Source organism: Triticum aestivum, chromosome 2A (genome assembly GCF_018294505.1).
Source record: "Triticum aestivum cultivar Chinese Spring chromosome 2A, IWGSC CS RefSeq v2.1, whole genome shotgun sequence".
NCBI classification, from domain to species: Eukaryota; Viridiplantae; Streptophyta; class Magnoliopsida; order Poales; family Poaceae; genus Triticum; species Triticum aestivum.
In genome coordinates, this window is record NC_057797.1 from 365,493,158 (window position 1) to 365,503,374 (window position 10,217).

Here is a 10,217-nt window from a genome sequence, read left to right on the forward strand (position 1 = left end):
AACAGCCAAGGATTGATCACTCGGGTTCAGTAACGCGTAGCCTACAGTGCGATCACTCGGGTTTAGTAGGCGAACGCCTCGCTTGGGTTCAGTTAGAGTGCAATGCCTCGCACAAACGCGCGTACGTGTACGAGTGAAACGCGCAAACCTCTATGCATTGCTCGGCCCCGACCACCCATTGTAATAGAGAAGTCCCCGTTATTTTCCTCGCCCTCACTTCTATGACGGTTTTTCTATCATGGACGACCCAAAGAATGTCATCTAGCTGCGTCTCCGGCCCGCCCAGGACAAAAAGCCCATTTTTTGTCATGATTTTTTGTCATAGAAGTAGGAGCCCACCACATCTATGATGATACCGGGTTTTGTCACAATTATCTTCATACAAGTGTCATAAGCATGACAGAAAAAATTTCGTTCGGACCAAAATGTCACGGATGTGTTCTTTTTGTAGTGCGCCATGTTATTTTGAGAAGACATGATTGCTTGATTAGCATGCTTGAAGTATTATTATTTTTATGTCAATATTAAACTTTTGTTTTGAATCTTATGGATCTGAATATTCTTGACACATTAAATAAGATTGCATTAACAAATATGCTAGGTAGCATTCCACATCAAAAATTCTGTTTTATCATTTACCTACTTGAGGACGAAGAGGAATTAAGCTTGGGGATGCTTGATATATCTCCAACGTATCTATATTTTTTGATTGTTCCATGCTATTATATTATCTGTCTTGGATCTTTTATATGCATTAATATGCTATTTTATATTATTTTTGGGACTAACCTATTAACCTAGTGCCAGTTTCTGTTTTTTCCTTGTTTTTGACTTTTACAGGAAAGGAATATCAAATGGAGTCCAAACAGAATAAAACTTTACAATGATTTTCATGGACCATAAGATGCCTACGTGACTTGGAGAGAGGGCGAGAAGAGTCCCGGGGAGGCCACAAGCCTCTAGGGCGCGCCCTAGGGGGGTCTCCCTAAGGGCTTGTGGGCCCCTTAGGAGTCCTCCAACCCTAAAACCACTTCTATATATTATCAAATATTCCCCAAACATCATAAGCTTCCACCAAAATACTTTTCCGCCACCACAAGCCTCTGTTCTCATTAGATCCCATCTTGGGGCCTTTTCCGGCACTCTATCGGAGGGGGATTCGATCACGGAGGGCCTCTATATCAACCGTGTTGCCCTTACGATCAAACATGAGAGTTGTTTACCATAGACCTATGGGTCCATAGCTAGTAGCTAGATGGCTTTCTCTCTCTCTCTCTCTCTCTCTCTCTCTCTCTCTTTGATATTCAATACAATGTTCTCCTCGATGTTCTTGGAGTTCTATCCGATGTAATACTCTTTTGCGGTGCGTTTGGTGAGATCATATGAATTGTGGATTTATGATCGGATTATCTATGAATATTATTTTGAGTCTTCTCTGAACTCTTTTATGCTTGATTAAGATATCTTTGTATTTCTCTTGTAACTATCGGTTTGGTTAGGCCAACTAGATTGGTTTTTCTTGCAATGGGAGAGGTGCTTAGTTTTGGGTTCAATCTTACGGTGTCATCACCCAGTGACATACTAGGGGTAGTGAGCGAGTCCTGGATTAGGGGGTGTTCGGGTAGCCGGACTATACCTTCAGCCGGACTCCAGGACTATGAAGATACAAGATTGAAGACTTAGTCTTGTGTTCGGATGGGACTTTCCTTGGAGTGGAAGGCAAGCTTGGCGATGCGGATATTCAAGATCTCCTACCATTTTAACCGACTTTGTGTAACCCTAACCTTCTCCGGTGTCTATATAAACCGGAGGGTTTTAGTCCGTAGGACAACTTCATCATACAACAATCATACCATAGGCTAGCTTCTAGGGTTTAGCCTCCTTGATCTCGTGGTAGATCTACTCTTGTACTACCCATATCATCAATATCAATCGAGCAGGACGTAGGGTTTTACCTCCATCAAGAGGGCCCAAACCTGGTAAAACATTGTGTCCCTTGTCTCCTGTTACCATCCTCCTAGACGCATAGTTCAGGACCCCCTATCCGAGATCCGCCAGTTTTGACACCGACATTGGTGCTTTCATTGAGAGTTCCTCTGTGTCGTCGCTTTTAGGCCTGATGGCTCCTTCGATCATCAACAATGATGCAGTCCAGGGTGAGACTTTTCTCCTAGGATAGATCTTCGTCTTCGGCGGCTTCGCACTTCGGGCCAATTCGCTTGGCCACCTTGAGCAGATCGAAAGCTACGCCCCTGGCCATCAGGTCAGGTTTGGAAGCCTAAACTACACGGCTGGCAACCGCGGGGACTTGATCTTCGACGGATTCGAGCCACAGCCAAGCGCGCCGCACTGTCTCGATGGGCATGATATAGCTCTGCCGGCGAACAGCGCCTTGGAGGCCGCACGCGCATCAGTTCCGACCATTGATTCGGAGCCTACTGCACCGATAGAGGATCAGCGGTTAGACGCTGCCTCAGGGGCTGCGATCTCAGAGGCGATCGAGCCGAACTCCAGCCCCGCACTCCGCATGGCCCGTGACTCCGAGGAGCCAGATTCCTCTCCGAACTCCGAGCCCCCCGCGCCCCTGACGATCGAATCCGATTGGGCGCCGATAATGGAGTTCACCGCCGCGGAGATCTTTCAGCACTCGCCCTTCGGCGACATCCTGAATTCCCTAAAGTCTCTCTCTTTATCAGGAGAGCCCTGGCCGGACTACGGTCAGCAAGGTTAGGATGCGGACGATGAAGAAAGTCAAAACGCACCCGCCACCCACTTCGTAGCCACTGTCGACGACTTAACCGACATGCTCGATTTCGACTCCGAAGACATCGACGGCATGGACGACGATGCAGCAGACGAACAAGAACCAACACCTGTAGGGCGCTGGAAGGCCACCTCGTCATATGACATATATATGGTGGACACTCCAAAGGATGGAGATGGCGATGAAACAGCGGGGGACGATACCTCTAGGAAACAGCCCAAGCGCCGGCATCAGCGGTGCCGCTCTAAATCCCGCCAAAGCAAAAAGGTGATTCCGGCACTAGAGATAATGCTACTCCGGATAACGCCGAAGGACACCCCCTCCAGCAAGATTCAACACAGGAGGACAGAGAAGCCAGCCCTCACGAGAGGGCGGCGGACCAAGAGGTTGAGGACGATAATTATACGCCTCCCTCCAAAGACGATGCAAGCCTCGACGACGACGAGTTTGTCGTGCCAGAGGATCTTGCCGAACAAGAGCGTTTTAAACGCAGGCTTATGGCCACGGCAAGCAGCCTCAAGAAAAAGCAGCAACAGCTTAGAGCTGATCAAGATTTGCTAGCTGACAGATGGACTGAGGTCCTTGCGGCCAAAGAGTATGAACTCGAATGCCCCTCCAAGAGTTACTCAAAGTGCAGGCTGCTACCCCCACTAGAGGAGGAAGCACCTACATCACCAGCGCATGACATGGCCGACCGGCCACCTCGTGGCCGCGACAGAGAGGCCTCTCGGCCCTCCACTCAAGCCATGCCCCGGCGCCGCGTCAAGCATACTAAGGCACGTGAAAATGCACCCGACCCGCGCGACATACTGGAGGACAAGGCAAGGCAAACAAGATCGATCTACGGATCGCGCAGGCGCCCCACAGCATGTGACGGTGATCGTCACTCCGGATGCAATGAATCCGGCCGGGCCGAAGTCAACGGACAAAGCTCCTTCGAGCTGCATCGTGATATAGCCCAATATAGAGGCGCCGCACACCCACTATGCTTCATAGATGAGGTAATGGATCATAAAATCCCTAAGGGCTTCAAACCCGTAAACATCGAATCGTACGATGGCACAACAGATCCTGCGGTATGGATCGAGGACTATCTCCTTCATATCCACATGGCCCGCGGTGATGATCTACACGCCATCAAATACCTCCCACTCAAACTTAAGGGACCGGCCCGGCATTGGCTTAACAGCTTGCCAGCAGACTCAATCGGTTCTTGGGAGGACCTGGAAGCCGCATTACTTGACAACTTCCAGGGCACTTATGTGTGACCGCCGGACGCCGATGACCTAAGCCACATAATTCAGCAGCCAGAGGAATCGGCCAGGCAATTCTGGACATGGTTCCTAACAAAGAAAAACCAGATAGTCGACTGTCCGGACGTAGAGGCCTTAGCGGCCTTCAAGCATAATATCCGTGACGAGTGGCTGGCCCGGCACCTGGGACAGGAAAAGCCAAAATCTATGGCAGCCCTCATGACACTCATGACCCGCTTTTGCGCCGGAGAAGACAACTGGCTAGCTCGCAGCAACAACTTAACCAAGAACCCTAGTAATTCGAATACCAAGGACAAAAGTGACAGGTCACGTCAGAACAAACAAAAGTGTCGCGTTAACAGCGACAGCAACGAGGATACGACAGTTAATGCCGGATTCCGAGGCTACAAATCCGGTCAACGAAAAAAGCGATTCAAAAGAGATACTCAGGGCCCGTCCAGTTTGGACCGAATACTCGACCGCTTGTGCCAGATACATGGCACCCCCGAAAAGCCAGCAGGGATTGTTGGGTGTTCAAGCAGGCAAGCAAGCTAAGAGCCGAAAACAAAGACAAGGGGCTGTCTAGCGACAACGAGGAGGAGCCCAGGCCGCCGAACAATAGTGGACAGAAGGGATTTCCTCCGCAAGTGCGGATGGTGAACATGATATACGCAACCCACATCCCCAAGAGGGAGCGGAAGCGTGCGTTACGGGACGTATATGCGATAGAGCCAGTCGCCCGAAAGTTCAACCCATGGTCCTCCTGCCCGATCACCTTTGATCGAAGGGACCACCCCACTAGCATCCGTCACGGCGGCTTCGCCGCATTGGTTCTAGACCCAATCGTCGACGGATTTCATCTCACAAGAGTCCTCATGGACGGCGGCAGCAGCCTGAACCTGCTTTACCAGGATACAGTGCGAAAAATGGGCATAGATCCCTCGAGGATCAAGCCCACCAAAACGACCTTTAAAGGCGTCATACCAGGTGTAGAAGCCAACTGTACAGGCTCAGTCACACTGGAAGTGGTCTTCGGATCTCCGGATAACTTCTGAAGCGAGGAGTTAATGTTTGACATCGTCCCGTTCCGCAGTGGCTATCACGCACTGCTCGGGCGAACCGCATTTGCAAAATTCAACGCGGTACCGCACTATGCATACCTCAAGCTCAAGATGCCAGGCCCTAGAGGAGTAATCACGGTCAATGGGAACACCGAACGCTCCCTTCAAACGGAGGAGCACACGGCAGCGCTTGGAGCAGAAGTACAAAGCAACCTCTCTAGGCAGTTCTCTAGTTCGGCCTTCAAAAAGCCGGACATTGTCAAGCGCGCCTGGAGTAACCTACAACAAGACCGCCTGGCACGTTTCGAGCAAGCGTAGCAATGCGGCCCCAACCCCAGCCCTCGCGATATAGCAAAACCAGTACTTCGTGTACATAACTACGCTCTTGAAATACCATGGGCACAGGGGAAGGGGCACTATCACGGCACGCCCGAAAAACGGCCTAAACCGCACCAGGGGCTGCCGGATTCCTTTTTACTTTCTTCCTCACTCTTAGGACTCCATACTTCGGACGACCCGTTCAACAATTCAACTACCGCGCAAACGATGCAAGATCCAGGAAAGCAGACAAGCCACGCCGCATTATGGAACTCCCAGGTGGTCTCTATTACGAGCAGTATACCTGTTTTTAATACAATTCCGCGGCCTGCCCCTGGCCAGGACATGTTAAATAGTCCAATTTCTTTTGCTTATCGCGCTATTTGTATCGTTCCGCTTTCATAGCAGCCTTTCTATAAACAATGCATAGTTTTGTCTATTTTTTGCATTATCCTCTTTTTATATATATGTTTATTAATAACATGTTGCATCCGTACACCGTGGTACGGCAAAAATACACCAGGGGCTTCAGTACCCATCAATACGGCGTGGGAAGTCCGTACACTTTCACAAGTGCGGCACCCCGAACTTATAGCACTATATGCATCGGCTCCGAATCATGATTTGGGTCAATAGTTGGGTTTGACCGGCTCCTATGTTTTGGTGCCTTACGTTCCGCTATATCGGCTAAGGTAGCACTAGGAGAACTACTGCGATTGTGCCCCAGTTGAGCTGGCTGAGCACCTCAGTAGAGAAAGCTAAAACTGACTGTGATGATGAGGCGAGAGACCGGTCGCTGTTCGAGAGGTTTTTCGAGTCCTTAAATACGTATGTCGCTTCGAGCGAGGAACCGGCTATGTCCGGCCAAGGCGTGGATAGCGCCCCGAACTCGGTCTTCCGAATACTAGGGGCTTTGCCGAAATTTAAAATTATAGAGTTCTATGGCTAAGTGAGAGTGTTCAAGCATTATAGTTCGATTGCCTTGTTCATTGTGCTAAGCGCCTCCCTCGACGGACCCAATCATGGGAAAAAGAGCGCTCAGGTTTATCCCGAACACCCCAGCACTAGTGGCATGGGGGCAGAAGCCGACGACTGGCCATCTCTCAAGTTTTTGATAAACGGCCGCACAGAAAGTAATATTTTAAATTCAACAAGAATTGCTTAGCGCATATGAACAAGTTTCCAGCGCACAGGATAACGCGAGCGAGTTCATTCAAAATTTACATCCTTGGTGCATTCATCCGCCATAAGGCGGGCACCAGCCAGAACATCCTTGTAATAGTTCTCGGGCTTGCGATGCTCCTTCCCCGACAGCGGCCCGTCCCTCACAAGCTTCTCACCGTCCAGCTTAACCCAGTGCACCTTTGCACGGGCAAGGGCCCTACGGGCACCTTCGATGCAGACGGAGCGCTTGATGACCTCGAGCCTTGGACAAGCCTCCACCAGCCGCCGCACCAGTCCGAAGTAGCTCCCAGGCAGGGCTTCTCCAGGCCACAACCGAACTATGAAGCCCTTCAGGGCCTGTTCGACCGCCTTGTGGAGCTCGACCAGCTGCTTCAGCTGGTCGCTCAAGGGCAGAGGGTGTCCGGCCTCAGCGTACTGAGACCAGAACACCTTCTCTGTCGAGCTGCCTTCCTTGGCTTGGTAGAATGCGGCGGCATCGGATACGCTGCGGGGAAGATCTGCGAATGCCCCTAGAGAGCTCCGGATTCGGGTAAGTAACAAGTAGTTTACTTTTATATGTCTGCTTTGCATAGAGAATGCCTTACCCGCCGCTATCTTTTTCACCGCATCCAATTCCTGGAGGGCCTTCTGGGCTTCGGCCTTGGCAGATTCGGCAGTCTTAAGGGCCGCAGCAAGCTCGGACGCTCGCATCTTCGAGTCGAGCTCCAAACTCTCATGTTTTTTCATGAGAGCCTGAATCTCTTGCTGCACCTCGCCGACCTGCGCCTCAAATTTCCCCCGCTCGGTGCGCTCCGTGGCCGCTTTCTTTTCGACCTCGGATAGTGCATGCTTGAGGGTCGCCATCTCAGTTGTGGCCCCTACAAATAAGCAGTATACTCCTGTCAATTTTTGCAATTGCGCCTTCTTATAGGCATTTTTTCTATAAGGTATCTCTTACCTTCTTTCTCCTCGAGCTGCCGTTTGGCAAGGCCGAGCTCTTGCTCGGTCCGCTCGAGGCCCTGCTTCAGGGCACCACCTCCGCAGTCAGTGTGGCGGTGGCCAGCAGCGAAGCCTGCATATGTATATTGACTCCTTTTTAGTTAGACTCCTGTGATATTTAATAGATCCTCTATTCGGCTTTTCTTTCCGAACGCCAAACAGAGCATCAGGGGCTACTGTCTATGCGGTAATATTTTTACATATTTTTTACTTACCTCGAAGCCTGTTAGAAGGCTAGCACAAGCTTCAGTCAGTCCGCTTTTGGCGGACTGAACCTTCTGGACTACCGTACTCATGATGGTACGGTGCTCCTCGTCGATGGAGGCGCCCTTAAGCACCTCCAGCAGATTGTCCGGCGCCTCCGGTTGGATGGAGGACGCCGGCTCAATAGGCTTGCTCCTCTTGGCAGGAGTTCGCCTGCCACGGTCCGGAACCGTTGACGATTCCGGCGCGGTGTCCGGCTTAAAGACGGACTTGGAGCCCTGGGGGGTCTTGTCCCCTTTACTCCTGGAGTCCGGGAGGTCGCCTCGCGCTTCCTCCTGGACCACCTCCTCTAGCCCCGGAGCTTGTCGCGACGCCACTTCAGCGTCATCCGCGGCACAGGGAGAGGCAGCGGGAGGAACCGAGTTCACGTCCGATGAATCCAGGGAGCCGCTCGACGACTCGTCGAGCCCGTCCTTGAGCGGGTTGCATGATTATTCGACATTACGGAAAGCTGTGCAACAAAAGGAATATCATGAGTTACTCTGGTATCCGAACACTTACAATTTTGTCGGATGCTTGGCCCTGTCCGGCCACTCCTCTTCGTCCTCGTCGGTGTCGGGGGCATAGTCTGGCGGAGGGGTTTTCCTCTTCTTCGACCCTTTGGCCTCCCCTACTGGGGCGGCCTTCATCTTCTTTCCTCCCCCCGCTGGAGGGGGAGAGGTTTCTTCTTCCTCCTCCTCATCTTCACGGGAGGAGTGCGTCTCGGACTCGTCGGACGATGAGTCTGACACCACCATATTCCGGGAACTCTTTCGAGTCCCCATGGCCTTCTTCTTCTTGGCCTTCTTCTCCGGCACCACATAAGGTGCCGGAACCAGCAGCTTCACTAGTTGAGCAGGGGCTGTGTCTTCGGGCAAGGGAGTCGGACAGTTAATCAGTCCGGACTGCGCCTGCCAATCCTGTCAAAGGTAAGGGAGCTTAGATCCCGCATAGAGTCAAACTATGAAAAAAACTTAACATCCTGTAAAAGATGGAAATATCTCACCTCGCCAGCAGGACGCTGCGAGCTGAATCCGCGGTCTTCGGAGGCGGATGTGGGAGCCTCGGCGCCTTTGGTTAGCCCCTTCCGGACATCTTCGTACGTCGTGTCGAAGAGCCTGCTCAGAGTTCGGTGTTGCGCCGGGTTGAACTCCCACAAATTGAAGTCCCGTTCTTGACATGGAAGGATCTGGCGGACGAGCATGACCTGGACTATGTTGACAAGCTTGATCTGCTTGTTCACCTGGGAGTGGATGCATTTTTGCAGTCCGATCACTTCTTCTTCATCGCCCCACGACAAGCCCGTCTCCTTCCAGGACGTGAGCCGCGTAGGGGGTCCGGATCGGAATTCAGGGGCTGCGATCCACTTCGGATCGCGTGGCTCGGTGATGTAAAACCACCCTGACTGCCACCCCTTCAAGGTCTCCACAAAGGAGCCCTCGAGCCATAGGACGTTGGCTATTTTGCCCGCCAGGGCACCTCCGCACTCTGCCTGGTTGTCACGCACCACCTTTGGCTTGACGTTGAAGGTCTTGAGCCAGAGGCCGAAATGGGGGCGGATGCAGAGGAAGGCCTCGCACATGACGATAAACGCCGAGATATTGAGGACGAAGTTCGGGGACAAATCGTGGAAGTCTAGGCCATAGTAGAACATGAGTCCGCGGACAAATGGGTGGAGAGGAAAACCAAGTCCGCGGAGGAAGTGGGGAAGAAATACTACCCTCTCATGGGGCCTTGGGGTGGGGAGAAGCTGCCCCTCCTCAGGAAGCCGGTGTGCAATGTCCTTGGACAAGTATCCGGCCTTCCTTAGCTTTTTGACATGGCCCTCCGTGACGGAGGAGACCATCCACTTGCCTCCCGCTCCGGACATTGTTGGAGAAGGTTGAGGTAAGAAGTGCGGGCTTGGGCGCTAGAGCTCGGGTGCACAGAAGATGGATAGGCAAAGGAGGAAGAAGGCGTGGGTAAAAAGGTGGATCCTTATCCCCTTATATGGGCAGATGCGACTATGCATCCCCACCAGCCTTGTAAAACTCGCTTGCCTCCCAAGCGCCATGATAAGTGGCGCGGTTGGGTTACCCACGTCCGTATTGATGAGAATCTCATAAATAAAGGGTACACGATCTCTGCTTTGACAAGACATGCCAAGGAACCCGCCTCGCAAAACACGCTGAGGTGGAAAAGTGAAAACGATTCGAATAAAGGCTTGGCCGTAGTGTGATGTCACGCTGCGGAGTACGCAGCAGATTAGATTTGTGTTAATATTATTCTCTTTGTGGCAATACGTGGAAACTTATTTTACAGAGCCGGACACTACTCCTGGTGTTTACAAACTTTTATGAAGAATTTGGAGGAGGAACCCGCCTTGCAATGCCAAAGACAATCTGCGCGCTGGACTTGTCGTCATTGAAGCCTGGT